The sequence below is a fragment of the Petaurus breviceps genome, unplaced genomic scaffold, assembly GCF_028583685.1.
Source record: "Petaurus breviceps papuanus isolate PSGF00001 unplaced genomic scaffold, PetGlider_PUasm1.0 207, whole genome shotgun sequence".
Lineage (NCBI taxonomy): Eukaryota > Metazoa > Chordata > Mammalia > Diprotodontia > Petauridae > Petaurus > Petaurus breviceps.
In genome coordinates this window covers 10,621,294-10,636,604 of record NW_027185850.1, presented here as the reverse complement: position 1 = coordinate 10,636,604, position 15,311 = coordinate 10,621,294, and positions in this window count along the sequence as shown.

Genomic DNA, 15,311 nt, shown 5'->3' with positions numbered 1-15,311 from the left:
TCTTTCTTTCTTTCTTTCTTTCTTTCTTTCTTTCTTTCTTTCTTTCTTTCTTTCTTTCTTTCTTTCTTTCTTTCTTTCTTTCTTTCTTTCTTTTTCTTTCTTTCTTCTTTCTTGCTTTCTCTTTTGGGAGGGCAATTGGGGTTAAGTGACTTTCCCAAAGTCACATGGCTAATAAGTGTGCCAAGAGTCTGAGGCTGGATTTGAACTCAAGTTCTCCTGATTCCAGGGCCGGTGCTCTATTCATTGTGCCACCTAGCCACCCCTATGTAGTTTCTTACATCCATAGTCTCCTGCTCATTCTGCAAAGAAGAGATAAAGTTACATTTTCATAAGGTGTATACTTACTATTTTTTTTAAAGCACCATCTCTGAGTAATTTTAGGCAACATAATAATTAATATTAATTAATGAATAATTAATAAAGCAGTACGGGGGAGCTATTTTTCTGGTTCTTCTTTGTCCTTCATTCTTGAACAGGACCATGGCATCATGAAGGCAGTGCCTTGACTTGCAAATGAATTGGATCTAAGTGAGGGAGGGTGCAAAGTCACCAGCCTCACTCTCTCCTCTAGAGCCATCTGGATCTAGCGGTAAAATATAGATCAGGACAACTGGAAATGGCCCCCAGAAGATGGGGTGTAGCCTGAAGGTCGGTCCAAGGGTCAGCTATCTTTCTTCACCTTTTGTGTTCTCCAAGTTCTTCTCTTGGCCTTTTTATCCTGTCGATTCTATGAAAGATCTATGTTGGGGTGGTTTCTTCTAAAATATTCCATAGCAGCGATGACAAGACTCCAGCCAGAGGCTGTTTGTGACTGATTCATTGGTTCACCTGGTCAGCCTTCCCTGGGCACCAGCCTAGTGTGAATTCATGTATACAGTAGGCACTTAATGTTATCTTCCTCTTTTGATCTGGATCTCCACTTCTGTGGTGCAGCTCATAACCAAAAGTCACATTTTATCTGTTTCGTAGAGTGAATGCCTACTAGGCATTCACTACCTATACCTACTAGGGCAAGGGTCCTTCAATGTATCAAAGTAAGATCAAGCATGAGTCTGTATAGGCACATACAAGGACAATAATGAAGGACAGTGTCTGCCTTGAAGGAGGTTGCATTATTCTACCAAGGTATTCTCTAATGGTTTTTTTATTCCACTGTCAAAGCCCTTTAAACAACAAAATAATGTGCTGTGAACCCCCAGAGTAATGTAATATACTATTCATTATATTCTTTTAGCTTTATTCATTAAGTTCTTACAATATCCACAATGTTAATTTTTGTCCCAATGGCTCCAAATTAAAATAAATGTTTATAATTATGAAAAATTGTTCTTTATAATTATGAAAACTCCAAATACAAAATTCTAAAACTCTATTTAAATTATAACTTTTTTTGGTAGGAAATTCTGTAAGAATTGGAAAAATAGAAGACCTAAAATGCTTATTATTATCTATGTGATTTCATCCCTATTTTTATAAATTTTGTTGAACATAAATAACTTTTCAACTAGAAGAGTCACAACTTGGAATGTGCATTACATAAAATAATAATAATTTATAAACTTAATTATGACATTGGACTTTTTTATTTGAATAAACATTTGCAATGTTTGGCTCAAGACGAGACGAACATTGTCTTCAATCTAGTTCTGCATTGAATTTATTTCTGAATTTTAATTTGAGAGAAGGAAAAAGTGAAAACCTTCACTTCACAAACATGATAGGAAATAGTAGGAGAATTTTAGAAATTCTCTTGCTGAGAGATGGACATTCATTTTTTTAGCCACTTAACCAATCAATGAAAAGGAATAGTTAGTCATGATATGAAATATTTCCTTTTCTACTGGCTAATAACAAACATGGTATTAATGATAAATTTCTTAAAGTGCAATGACATATGAGAGAAGATTACCTTACAGTTACACCCTTCTAAAACTGCCTGACCTTTTGTAATGGGAATGCAAATTTTAAAGATCTTCCCTGCCCCTAGGCTAAAGTGCACCTGGAGCCTGGGGTGGGAGGCTTGTTTTTCAGTAGATACTTCTTGATTGGCCAGTGAGTCAACAAGGCTGTCACATTCTCTGAGCCAGGAGAAGGCTATATAAGCCCTGATGTGTGGCATTGTTTTGGGGGCTCACTTTGAGAAGTGTTCTGTGATTTGATCTGGATTCTGGGAAGCCGTTGTTGAGAGCCCCTCCTCGGCTTTGAAAAACCCAGATGTTAAAACCCAGATGTTGATTTGGTATGGATGTAATGGTTGGATAGTTTGGAAACTGTCTACTTGATCTGTTTCTCTGTCTTCATAATTCTGTCTGTATATTCTGAAGTTCGGGGTGCTGACCTTTTTCCCCTGAACTAGGTAAACGATACATATGTTTGACTGATTAAAGTAAGCTTGTTAACCCATTTTTAGTTGCTTTCCTTTATCAAAGCAGATCCAAGAACCTGTGGTGGCAGCGACCCTGGGGACACTGGGGTGCTTGCTGCTACACCTTTTAAGTTAGGTCTTAATAGAAATAGGAGGAAAAGAATGGATCACAAATGAATAATTAGTTATTAACATATAGTAAAATATTAATTCATACTAATATTATGTTATGTGATAATATGTAATATGTTTTACATTGGTATATTCTGTTATTAATATATTATGTGTGTTTATACAATCACCCTTAATATGTATTACTACTACTACTACTACTACTACTACTACTACTACTAAGCTGTGAATTTTTTCTGGGCTGCTAAAATCTTTTGCTCCAGTCATAGCGCAGAAGCACTATTCATTAACAGATTGAAATATACAACCTGACCATAGCTTGTTTTCTCTTGATACTGTATCTCTAACACACACAATACACCTGCTGCCTTAAACAGCTCCCATGGCATTGTGGAGGAGGGCTCTTTGTTTCTCCTTCATGGTCACTTGATACCTAGAATGAAGACAAAGGAGACCAGAATCCAAGCCTCACTTAATAGAAACTCATGGATCCATTGCCTGGTAAGGCAGGGGGTTCACTCCTAGAATTATAGACTACTGTCGCCTTATGGTAAATAACTGCCTTTGTCCTGGCAAAAAAAAAATAATAATGGTAACGTTTCTCAGCTGGATGCAAATGAGCACATCTGGTCTGAATAACTGTGAGCCAACAGCTCTTTTACAAGAAGTCTGGGGAACTTTTGAGGAGCTGGGCAGGTGCTAAGGCAGCTCAACTCTGAAAGCCCCATTGTGGGGTCTCTCCTGGGGACACCCTATTTAAACTGTGGTGTGTGTCCTTAACAGCAGCTGGTGGGGACTGAGGGGCTTTCAGAAAAGAATGAGACTGAGTTACATCACCTCAAACAAGAGGGCTTTGTTATAAAGCCTGTCAATGGCCCCAGAGGGTGCTTCCTCCCTCCCTCCCTCCCTTCCTTCCTTCCTTCCTTCCTTCCTTCCTTCCTTCCTTCCTTCCTTCCTTCCTTCCTTCCTTCCTTCCTTGCTGCCATGTAGCAGGCAGTGTGCTAAATGCTTGGCATGCCAAAACAATAATGAAATAGTCCCTGGACTCAAGGAGCTTACATTCTATTTTATAGTAGAATGAAGCAAATATAATTATAGCAGTTTGTTGTGTTTGTCCTTCATTTTCAAAGAAGACCACAGCATCAGGGAAATGATGACATGACTTGAAGTTGACTTGATTTGAGTGAGGGAGGGCTGTGCAAGATCACCCATCAGCTGACTCACTTTCTCCTGTAGAGCCATCTGGGTCCAGTGGCCTGATATTCATCAGAATTATAATAGAAAGGAAAGAAGGAAGGAAGGAAGGAAGGAAGGAAGGAAGGAAGGGAGGAAGGGAGGAAGGGAGGAAGGGAGGAAGGGAGGAAGGGAGGAAGGGAGGAAGGGAGGAAGGAAGGAAGGAAGGAAGGAAGGAAGGAAGGAAGGAAGGAAGGAAAGGAGGGAGGGAGGGAGGAAGGAAGGAAGGAAGGAGAGAGGGAGGGAGGGAAGAAGGAAGGGAGAGAGGGAAGGAAGAAAAGAAAGGAGGGAGGAGGGAGAGAGGGAAGGAGGCAAGAAGGAAGGATGTGTAAAGTGAATGGACTAGACTCAATAAACTCTGAAGTCCCTTCCAGTTCGTGATCTATAATGCTATGACCCTATGAAATATGGGGTGTCCCAAAAATCTTAGTGCAGTTCTAAAGCATTAAAGCTCAGTGCCAATCAATTAAAATGGCATTGAAAATTTCGGGACAACCTGCATAAACAAAGTTAATCCAAGTGGAAAACATTGGGAGCTTGGGGGAGGGGGTCCTAGGCCTCCTGCATTAGGTGGTACTTGAATGAGTCTTGAAGAAAATTAGGGGGTCTAAGAGGCTCAAGGGAGGAGAGAGTGCATTGCAGGCATGGGAGTCGCCAGAGCTACTTGAGCAGAGGAATGACATGGTCAGTCTTATACTTTAGGATGATCAAGATTAAATCAGGCCCTACTAGAACAAAACCTTCCAGGGTTTATCTGTTAGCATAGACTTTAAGCAGCAGGGGTCACTTTTAGACCAAGATCAGGCACCCAGAAGGCCTCTAATGGAGATGGAAATATATAATTTGCTAATCATTATTTCTTTCTTTCTTTGTTTGGGTCTGCAGTTTCATTGGTGTGGGAAACTGAATTCAATTCAATCCAGTAAATTTTTATTAATTTTTTTTTTACTTTGTTTAAGGCAGGCGGGATAGAAAGACAAAAACTGAAACAGCTCTTTAAGGAGCTTAACTGGGTGGGGGAGGAGGTAAACGACCTCCCCCCACCCCCAAAAAAAGATGCAAATCAGCCACTGCTTTGCAGTCTATACATTTAGAAAGTTGCCTGGAGCTCTTTCAGTTTAAATGACTTGCCCAGGGTCACACCACCAGGATGTGTTCTTTTTGATTCTAAGGGTTCTCTAACCATTTCACCCCATTGCATTTTAGTCAGAAGCATACCTCATACTTTGTTTAAACTTTTATTTCATTTTTTTTTACTAATAAGCATTTATTTCCTCTCCTTCTGCCTCCCCCCAACCCAATGGAGGATGGGGGAGAAAGTCCAAACCTGTGTAAAGAACATACACGGTGGGGTGGCTAGGTAGCACAGCGAGTAAGAGCACCGGCTCCAGTGTCGGGATGACCTGGATCAAATCCCGATTCAGATACTCAGCACCACACCCAGAAATAACTGGCCGTGTAACCTTGAGCAAGTTACTTAACCCTGATTGCTTTAAAGAAAAAAAAATATACACGGTCAAACAAAACAGATTCCTTCATGCATTTTTGTCAAATTGCACACTTTATTCTACATCTGGAGTCCATCATTTTTCTTTCAGGAGGTGGGGGTCATGAGTCATCAGTACTCTGGAGTTCGAGTCAGTTACTGTTATTGTATTGATCAGAATTCTTAAGTCTTTGCTCATTGATTGTCTTTGTAATGCCATTATTGTAGAAATTCCTCTTAATGTTTCTGCCTTCACTCTTCTTCAATTAATCCACATGTTCCCAGATTTCTCTGAAGCCATCCCCTTCATCATTTTTTATGGCACAGTGGAATTCTATCACATTCATATACCAGAATTGGTTCAGCCACAACCCAATTGATAGGTGCCAGTGGTATAAATAGAGTTCCTGTAAGGATAACTCAGACTTTTGAAGGTGAAATGTTGGCAGAGTCCACCTAGAAACTAACAGTGACATTAAAGTAAGCAAAAATAAACTGAGACATTCTTGATCTAAGCAAACAGGATCCCAGCCTTTAGGGGAAATTCTATGGTGACATGACCTGGATTTCTGGTTTGTTCGTGAATTTCCTGACTATCTCACATAAGACATTTGTTGAGACCCCAGAGATGATAGGGCATTGTTTCCATTTCTTATTGGACACCTCCCCCCTCTCCCCCACTTCCTTCTTTCTCAGCTTCCTGTAGGCCAGACCTCATGGAAGTTAATGAAAGAAATGTTTTGGAAGTTAATGGAATTTCCAAACATAGAAGTTAATGAAAGAAAAAACATGAAGAGCCTTGAGTGTTTGGGGGGAAAGTATTTTCTAAATGCTAGGTTAAAAAACTGCTCTACTATCATCACATTATAAAATAAAATCAATGTTATATAATTCAAATACAATCGTGTTATTAAGAACAGGGTTCATTATTTTATGGCCCATTTTTCTTCTAATTGCCTCTGGTGATCTTTGCCTCCTTCACCCTCTGAATCTGGTCATAAAACCATAAAAAGGAAGGAGACATTATTAGGTTAGGGAAAGGATGCTGGTCTTACAATCAGGTGACATGTTTGAGAAGGAAGAAGAGGAAAAGGAGAAGGAGGAGAGAGGAGGAAGAAATATAGAGCCTTGTTTCATATAAATGTAATTAAGCAAAACAAATTCCCGGCTTGTTTATATCCAAAAAGGTGGTTCTTATTCTCCTTATTAATTCATCATCTCTATGTCATAAAGTAGACAACATTCTTCTTCATCACTTTCCTAAAACCATAGCTGTTTGGTTGGTTGGTTGGAGTTCTTAAGTCATTCTCAGTTGTTCATTTTATAATGTTGAGGTTACAGTACAAATCGTTCATCTGGCTCTGTCCCCTTTGCTCAGCATCAGTATGTACAAGTCTTTTCAGATCCCTCTGCAGCTGTCTCCCTCTCCATCTCTCCACACAGTAGTGTGCTACCACATTCATATACCGTAATGTGTTTAGTCATTTCCCAATTAACAGGCATCTACCCTCGTTTCTGGTTCTTTGTCATCACAGAAAAGGCAGTTACATTTTGGGGCATATGGGTCCTTTTCCTCTATTCAGAATGTGTAAGGAGTACAGGCATGCACTGTTTAGTAACTGTTGGCCCATAATTCTAAACCGGTTTCCCCAATGGTTGAACCATTCATTCACAGCTCCATCAACATATGTCATTTTCCATTTTTGTCCTCTTTGCTAATCTAAGGGGTATGAGGTAAAATTTCAGAGTTGTTTTAATTTACATTTCTCTATATATTAGCAATTTGAATTTTTTTCACATGAGTATCAATAACTTGGATTTTCAGACCATTTATCAATTGCAGAATGGCTCTTATTCTTATAAATTTAAATCAATGTCTCAACTATTACCAAACATCACACATTCATTTACCAATCAACAAAGATTTATTAAACACCTACTGTATGCAAGACATTGCACCAGGATATGTGAGCACTGGGGGTAGAGACAAAAATTAAATAGTACCTACATTGAAGAAACGATAATGATCGAGGAGCTGTAGCAAAATGTTTAGCTAGGCACTGCATGGCTGGTGCCACAGGATGACCCATGCCAGCCCATTCTCTTTTCTTTAGAGTCAACTCGGTGGTGCAGTGGACAGAGTGCCAGATCTGGAGTCTGGAAGCCTTGAGTTCAAATCAAACCTCAGACACCTTATTAGCTGTGGGCCCCTGGGCAAGTCACTTAATCTCTGTTTGGCTCTCTTCCTCCCACTATAAAACAGGGATAATTGCAGCATCCACCTCCCCAGGCTGTCGTGAGGATCAAGTGAGATAATATTTGTAAAGTCCTTAGCTCAGTACCTGGAACATAACAGGGAAAGTGTAAGTGTTTGCTACTATTATAATTATTATCATTGGCTGCCATGATTTCCTCATGGTCCAGATCTGGGGGAAGATTGGGTTCCTCAATGCTTCATTCCACTCCCAAACTTGGATTCCCAAGGAAAGATGCCATTTATAGAGTTACTAATCATAGAAATGGCTATAGGCTTAAAATCTAGGGTGTTCCCAAATGGGGTAGTAAAGAGAAAGTAAAAAAGGTATTATGTATGGAAATGAAAACTGGGTACTTCATTCCTATGTAGAGAATGAAACACTAAGCAATAAAAAATAACAGAATGAGTAGAATAAAATCCAGCAACTTATCCCAATTAATTGGGAGGTTAATATCCAAGGCTCGTTGGGATACAGTTTCTTTATAAGGCTACTACTTAATCATTATGCATTTCCCATTAAGCACAGTCCAATCAAACACCAAACTGGATCTTTCCAATGGTTTCGTTTTCTGTCTGATGGTGACTCTTTCCTGACCACCAGTCTGCTCCAGGGCTGCTGAACCAGAATCTGCCCCAGTTGCTGCCATAACTTCTCAGCACACTTGTAGGCTTTGATGGGCTTTCAGTGCTCCCAATGTTGATGCTAATTGAAAGAAACATTCAAGGGAGGTAGAGGCAGCCAGGGGCATCACCACAAGCCTGGCTAGTTCAGTTCCCACTCCCCCTGGGGAATGGTGGTCCCACTGCTATTATGACAGGGTAGAGAAGGAGCTCTTCTCCAGAAGCCTTGACTGAACCACATTTTGCTACCTGGAGTGTGGAAGACAAGAGTTGAAATCTGCTTCTTCAATCTGGTGTCACACCTTCTGTGTTGATTTTTAAAAATGAAATATAGACATAGACAAGTTGTGCACCCAATTGTCAGATGACAAAGTAGAGAGAGAGAGAGCAAGTTAGCTCACTAGGCCACAGAGTCAAGTTCTAAAAAGATCCTGACCCATGAGAGCCAAAGCCAATAAGTTGAAAACAAAATGAGAGAATTATGTCATAATAATTACCAGCAGTCATGTCGTACTTTGTGGTTCACAGAGAACTTTATGAGTACTATTTCAATTAGCCCAACAGCCCTGTAAAGCAGCTACAATTATTATCATCCTTATTTTATAAATGAAGAAACTGAGACTGACTGAGATATGCCTTGCTCAGGGTGATAAAGCTCAGACAAAAGCTAAGGTGGGATTCAAACTCATGTCTTCCTAACTCCAAATCTATTGTATGATCCATTACTCCAAAGGCTTTTTAAAAATCTTTTTTTTTTGGAGGGGGGGAGGCAGGGCAATTGGGGTTAAATGACTTGCCCAAGGTCACACAGGTAGTAAGTGCTTTTAAAAATTCTATTGACATCTTTTGTTTTTATATAATTTTACATGATTACATAATGTTTTTCATAATTTTATAACAGATATAAACTTCATCAATAACCTTCTGTATATAATGGTGAGGTCAAAAAATAATGAAAGGTAGGCTAGACAAAGATTTTTGCCCTTATCGTGGAAGAAATCCAGTGCAGAGTCAAAATTCAGGAGCAAATATTTCTAGATGATGAATTCCTTCAGATATTTTTGTCTGTGTGTGGCACAATTCTGCTTCAACTGAATCCTGGAATATTGCAATATTTTGAATGAGATCTATAATTGCTCAAGAGTTTGATCTAACCATCCATACAGGAAAAACTAAGTGGATGAAAAATGTCAGTTACTCAGATGAAGAGTGAAGGCTATCACCGAGGACATGAAATGCATGAGCACAAAGGAACATTGGCTGATGACATGACAACAAAAAAGGATGACTGGGCGGCAGCTCTGGTGATTCGCGGTGTCTTTGTGCTCTTAAGAGAAAGTGAGGAATGTCTTCCCTTGAAGTAGGTAGATGGCGTGATATACAGAGTGCTGGACTCCTGCTTTAGCGACTAAGCAGCTCGGTGACCTTGGGCAAGTTATTTGACCTCTATGAGCTCAGTTTCCTTATCTGTAAAATAAAGGACTTGGACTTGATGGCCTCCAAGTTCTCTACTAGCTCCAAATCTCTGATCCATTGATCCTATGACCCTTTGCCTTCAGCACTCTGGGCATGGTTATAGGAAGCCTTGGACAAGATCCACCAAGGATGGAATGGGATCTGGATGGAACTTCCGGACCAATGTGACCATGGGTCTATTTAAGTTCTCTTTCAAAGCCTATGACTGAGTGGGTTGAGCCAATATGGTGGAGTAGCAGGAAGAAGTCTAGGAAGAAGGTAGTCGAGGTTTTCCTCACAATCCGTCGAAACAGAATTAGAAAACACACCAGTCTATGTCCTAATCAAGAAGTGCAAGAGAAAAATCACAGTGAATCACTTTTCTGACTCAGGTCACCATAGGAAAACAAACAGAGAGCTCCTTGAAAGCTGGGAAAGGGATCCAGCCAGAAACAGCAGAGCAAGAAGAGCCACCCATCTCCTACAGCAGAGCTTCAGGTTGTGCACGGTGCAGAAACAAGTGCCAACTGGTATTTTTTGACTACCAAGTTAGTGGGCATCTAGGTGGCACAGTGTCAGGCCTAGAGTCAGGAAGTCTCATTTTTTGAGTTCATATCTGGCATCAGACATTTAGAAGCTTTGTGATCCTGAGCAAGTCACTTAACCCTGTTTGTCTCAGTTTCCTTATCTGTAAAATAAGCTGGAAAAGGAAATGTCAAACTGCCCCAGTATCTCTGCCAAAAAAAAAAACAAATACGGTCACAGAGAGTCAGAAATACCTGTAAAACAATTTCACATGCACAGAGAACATGATACAGCAATAATATTCTGTCACATTCGTATGGTACAATATGTTCCATCATATTTTGCTTCCATTTCTTTGACAGTCTAAGGCATCCAGTCCAGGCAGTGGGATCTTAAAATGGTGGTCTCTAGGAGTACTCCCCACTGTCTCTTAGAATCCTGTGTTTCCTTCGAGATTCTGTCCAAGCACCACCTTCTACATGAAACCTTCCCCGTCTCTGTCAAATCAGATTTTATCTAGTTTCTATACAGCTCCATATGTGTGTTTCTTCTCTCCAATAGATTGGAAGCTCCAGGAAGGCAGAGACTGTTTCACTTGTGTATTTGTCTCCCTAGGACCCAGCACAGTGCCTGGCATGCAGTGGGTGCTTAATAATTGCCCCTTGATTTGGATGGACCGATTGGGCTTCCTATGAAGGTGACATTATTGTTTTCACTGGGAATAGGATATACTAGCATTAACTGTATACAGTGGAAAGAAACTCCATCCAATCCTTCAATCAATCACTCCATCACCAACTATGTATTAAGCTCCTGTCCTTTATGTGACAGGAAAACAGAGAAGTATCTTGAGACCAATGGTCAGTAATACTTCTTATCATGGGAGCCACAGCACTGAGTTGGGCCCCTCCCCAATGCAAAAGGGTTTCACTACGAAAGCCTCAAGAAAGACCTCCAGAGACAGTTTCCCTGGGTTATGGGCCCTGGAGGAAGTTACGGCCAGGCTCAGGGGATCGCCTAATGTTTGCTATTTTGTGGCTATTTCCTTTTCGACATCAGGGTGTGCTTTTATACTGAGACAAACAGAAGAAAAGGAGAGCCACATGTGTGCAGCTGTCCCATCACATGCCAGATTTCTTTGCCTTTTACAAGCACTTGTTGACATAAGCAGCCATGAATCATTTCAATTCTACAAACATTTATTAATCAGCTACTATATGTAAGGCTATGGGCTGGGTACTGGGAATAGGAGGACAAAAAGGCGTCAGTCCCTTCTTTGCATCTTCTTGGGGAGATGGCGTATCCACAGATGAAGAAACGCAAAGACTTCACAAAGAAAAACACAAAGCAATTTCAAGAGGGAGAAAACGCTATTAGTTGAGGGAAGCAGGAAAGGCCTTACATAGGAAATGGTCTTGGGCTGTCTTGAAAGAAGTTACTTAAAAGAGAGGTGAGGAGGGCGTGGGATCCCAAGCGCTTGGGTGACCTAGGGAGTCCGAATGTGGAAGGTTGTGGCCTAGCCTGAGTCTCAGTGTCTGAGATGAACCCGGCAGGCCCCCGAGGATGTTCTCCTCTACTGAAACCTTTGGTATTTGGTCTCCATCAATCACCAGACACTTATCATTTACTTTATCATATTAAAATTTTATTATTTTTTTTTTAATCTATGAAGGGAGTGTTCTGCCCCCCTCCCATTAACCGCTTTGCAGAAGGCTTAGACGTGTTCTTGAATCAGTCCATTAGTATGACTCAGCTGGGGAGGAATGAAGGCCAGTCATTGGCCATCATCAGACAAGGCCACACAGGAAGCACTAGGATTGGTTGAAAGAATCAGACATACCTCTGAACCTATGTGTATCGCCGTGAGATGGTTTAGAATTGAGGATTCAGCAAGAGCAGGTGTTTGGAGAACTTGGAGGCTTGAGGTTTCCCTGAGGAGGCAGATCATCTCACTTATGAAACTGGACAGCAAGATGGGGAGATTAGTCCCATAGAGATGTTTTTTTTTTTTTTAAAGCAATCGGGGTTAAGTAACTTGCTCAAGGTTACACGGCCAGTTATTTCTGGATGTGGTGCTGAGTATCTGAATCCGGATTTGATCCAGGTCATCCCGACACTGGAGCCGGTGCTCTTACTCGCTGAGCCACCTGGCCGCCCCTCCCATAGAGATGTTATATGCACACACGCACACACACTCACACACACGCACACACACATGCACACACACACGCACACACACTCACACACACATGCTTGTACACACACACTCACACACACTCCCTATAGAACAGGTGAAGACCTTGTGAACTTGGGAAGGTCACAGCATCTGGGCTGCCTATCAGCCTCAGAGCAGGGTCCGTGGCAGCCAGCAGTAAACTCTCTTGCCTCATCTCTGCCCCTCTCCAGCTCTCTGTCCTTGGCCCATCAGACTTTACAGCTCACAAACACATGAAGGGTAAATTAGATATATTGAGGGAAGGTAGCTTCTGGACTCTACAAGGGCATCAGCCTCAGAACCCTGCAGACAGCTACACCTGAAGGAATCTTTGTGAGGGCTACATGAAGGGAGGGAAGAGCCTCCAATCTCCGGAGCTGTGAGTCTATCCTTTGACCACAGGAACCTTAAGCTTCAACCCACTCTCCCTCTGAGACCTTGCATGTGTGTAAGTGGGGAAATGCTTCTGGGGAAATACTCCTTTCTAATAGTTAATTAACTCAGTCTGGCTAATTGATAATCAATGTGAAGAACACAGGATGGGGGAGGACTCATAGGTGACAATGCTAGAAAATCATTTCCTTAAGGTTATCCTTAGGGGAAAAGTAGAAATAGACTTCTGAAGACCCAGACCACTAATACAAATGGGAATTGGGGAATTCACATGGACGGGGTGCTGCATAAGTAACTGTCTGGTCTTCCCCACATCCTTGTGATCTCCTTTTGACTAGACAATGTAATTTAATGATGATTTTTTAAGTGCCTACTATATACCAAACACTGTGCTGGGCACTGGGGATGCAAAGACAAAGTCTACAAAGAACTAGTCCCCCGGGGAGTTTACATTCTAATGAAGGGACTTGTATACAGATAAGTAAGTGGGAAGCATATTTCAAGTCAATACAAAGTCATTTCAGAAGGGCGATGGGCACTAAGTAATTGGGGGTCAGGGGAGGTGGATTAGACCTTGAGCTGAACCTTAGAGGAAACTAGATATTCTCAGGGATGAGGCCGGGGACTTGATCTTTGTTTCATAGTCCCCATAATGCCTAGCATAGCGCTCTATACAGAAAGGACACTCAACGGCCCCTTCTTTCACAAATATATATGTATCTACGTGTGTATGTACACATATTTATGTGATGTATTGAAACTGTTTTTAAAAAAATTCTTATCACTTCTCAATGACTACTCCTCCACCCCCAAATAACCCTTCTTTGTAGCAAAGAAATAGAGTTAAGCAAAGGAAATAACCAAATTGGCCATTTCAGACAAAGTACCGCCGATCCTGCCCATTTAGACTACCACCTCTCTGCTAGAGTGGGAGGCACGCTTCACCATCAGTCCTTGGAAGTCGTGCTCGGTCACTGAATTGATCAAAGATCTGAAACCTTTGAATGGTCTTACACTTTACATTTTTGAAAGCATTGTGTATCTCACTCTCCTGGTTCTGCTCACCTCACTCTGAATCTTATACTGGCACTTGCCATGTTTCTTTCCATTCCCTATATTTGATGCACGTCATGAACACAATAACATTCTGTTCCATTCATGATGTGCTCCAATTCTCCACTCTGAGAGTGTCTCTTTTGTTTATAGTCCTTGGTTATCTTAAAAGTTCTATTAAGACTGTTACATGAATTGGTCTTTGGCCTTTGTCTTTGACCTTCTCGGGGCAACTCTCAATGTCTGATTATTTTTCTGAAGGAACTTGAAAAGGATAATGGACATTTTCAGGTATCTCCTTAGCTTGGCCTTGGGATCCAACGAGGTAAAGTATCATCGCCATTGTGACCTCATGCAAGTTGCTTAACCCTTCAGGGGCTTATTTTCTCCATCTCCCAAAGGAGATGGCTGGACCAGATGGCATCCAAGAACCTCTTCGAGCTCAAAAGCCCCAGTTCTACTTTGGGACTCTTACTCAAATACTAGAAATGCTAATCACTTTGGCAGAACCCAAAGGAGCAAGTTTTTATTTTGAACTGGTTTTGTGGGGGAAAGAACCAGAGGATGACAGACTAAGGCTGAAAGGAATCTTAGAAGTCACCTAGAATGACCCTAAATATCACAGATAAGGAAACTGAGGCCCCGACAAAGGGTCTTGTGAGCAGCGTAGCTGAGATTCCAAACCTGCAGCTCCCCCAAGTTCAGGGCTCTCATCAGTGGACCAAGACTGGACATGAGCTCAAATCTTAGTTCTGCAGCTTAGCGACTAAGTGAATTTCTGGCCCTCAGTTTCCTCTTTTATAAGTAAAGAGGTTTAGATGACCTCTGATGGCTAGGTGGCACAGTGGGTAGAGCACTGGACCTGGAGTTACTAAGCTCTAGCTTCGCCTGTGTGACCCTGGGCAAGTCACCTAACCTCTGCTTATCTTAGTTTCTCCAACTGTAGAACGAGGATCACATAGCAGCTGCCTCACAGGGCTGTTGTGGGTACTTGTCAACTGTTTAACATGGTGCCTAACACACAGGAGGCACTTACAAACGCTTGGTTCCTTCTTTCCTTTCCTTACTTCCTCCCCTCCATCAATGGTCTCTTCTAGGGCTAAATCTATGATCTAAACCAGGGGCAGGGAATCTGTGGCCTCGAGGCCCTCTAGGTCCTCAAGTGCAGCCCTTTGCCTGAATCCAAACTTCACAGAACAATGGGACCACAGGGGCCCCACCCCTGATCCAGATGTTGGAAGGGTTTGAGAACTGACTGGCATGCTAGTAGCTCTGAGGGCCACATGTTCCTGATCAGCCCTGACCTGTAAGGAGTGAGCAGATGTGAAATCTCATTGCTTCAGCTCATCAGTGGACTTGTCCTGCTTGAGTCCTGGGAGAGACTCCTTCTGTGGGTTGGCCTTGAGAAAGGTGGTGTTTCCAGGATGGTTCTTCAGTGAGCTGTGCTCTCTAGTGGCCACAGTGAGGTTGTGTGTGACTGACTGATGATGAATCACCTCAGGGACCAGACCCAATGTCTGGCCTCTTTATGAAAGCCACCACGGCACTTTGGGCAGGCGAGCATGCTGCTGCTGTG